Below are 1,002 nucleotides of genomic sequence, written 5' to 3'. Positions count from 1 at the left end.
AGGGGTCCTACAGTCTAAAGGAAAAAAGAGAGAAGAGGCCCTGGTCCTACTCCCACCACCACTGGATGCAAATTTAAGGCTTGGTCATTCTTCTAGACTTTGAGGCACTCTGAGATGTGGATTCCTCAGATGAACAGCATTTCATAAAACATGTCACATTGCTGACATAGGCCAAATTTTTATTTTACCAAAAAAAGAATTACTTTCATCTTCTATGACTACTGTTTTTCCTAAAAGAAAAGGCATATTTAAATTGTGAACATTGCCTTGGATCATTAGTAGAAGAACCACATCTTGCCCCTCTCTCTTCCTCAGTGCTGCCTATGGAGGTGGCAGCCATCTCTTCCTCGGCATCATGGCCGCCCTCAGGCCCCTTGTGAAGACCAAGATCATCAAAAAGAGAAGCAAGAGGTTCATATGGCACCAGTCTGACTGATATGTCAAAATTAAGCATAACTGGTGGAAACCCGGAGGTACTGACAATAGGATTTGTAGAAGGTTCAAGGGCCAGATCTTGATGCCCAACATTGGTTACGGGAGCAACAAAAAAACAAAGCACATGCTGCCCGGTGGCTTCCGGAAGTTCCTGGTGCACAACGTCAAGGAGCTGGAAGTGCTGCTGATGTGCAACAAATCTTTCTGTGCCGAGATTGCTCACAGTGTTTCCTCCAAGAACCGCAAAGCCATCGTGCAAAGAGCGGCCCAGCTGGCCATCAGAGTCACCAACCCCAATGCCAAGCTGTGCAGCGAAGACAATGAGTAGACAGTTGATGTGCGCGTTTTGTATTTAAATAAAACTGTAAAATCTGCCGGGGGAGGGGGAGGGGAGAACCACATCCTGAGCTGGAGGAAACCTGAGGCCCTGAGAACTTCATGGAGCATGGACCCCATTCATTCCTAAACAACACACCTCTGGATTTTTACTTGAAGCAGTTTTAAGCCCTGTTACTTGGAGTTTTTCTATTCTTTATAGATGAACCTAACCCTAATACAACTCTCACT

General features: G+C 45.6%; 1 pseudogene; it reads left to right on the top strand.

Moving 5' to 3' along the window:
• Positions 1-355: 355 nt before the first annotated feature.
• On the top strand, positions 356-763 carry LOC108528386 (60S ribosomal protein L32 pseudogene; annotated as a pseudogene).
• Positions 764-1,002: the final 239 nt, after the last annotated feature.

This window comes from Rhinopithecus bieti, unplaced genomic scaffold (genome assembly GCF_001698545.2).
Source record: "Rhinopithecus bieti isolate Rb0 unplaced genomic scaffold, ASM169854v2 scaffold_4553, whole genome shotgun sequence".
NCBI classification, from domain to species: Eukaryota; Metazoa; Chordata; class Mammalia; order Primates; family Cercopithecidae; genus Rhinopithecus; species Rhinopithecus bieti.
The sequence above is the reverse complement of the archived record's forward strand: the minus strand, read 5'-3'. Positions and strand labels throughout refer to the sequence as shown.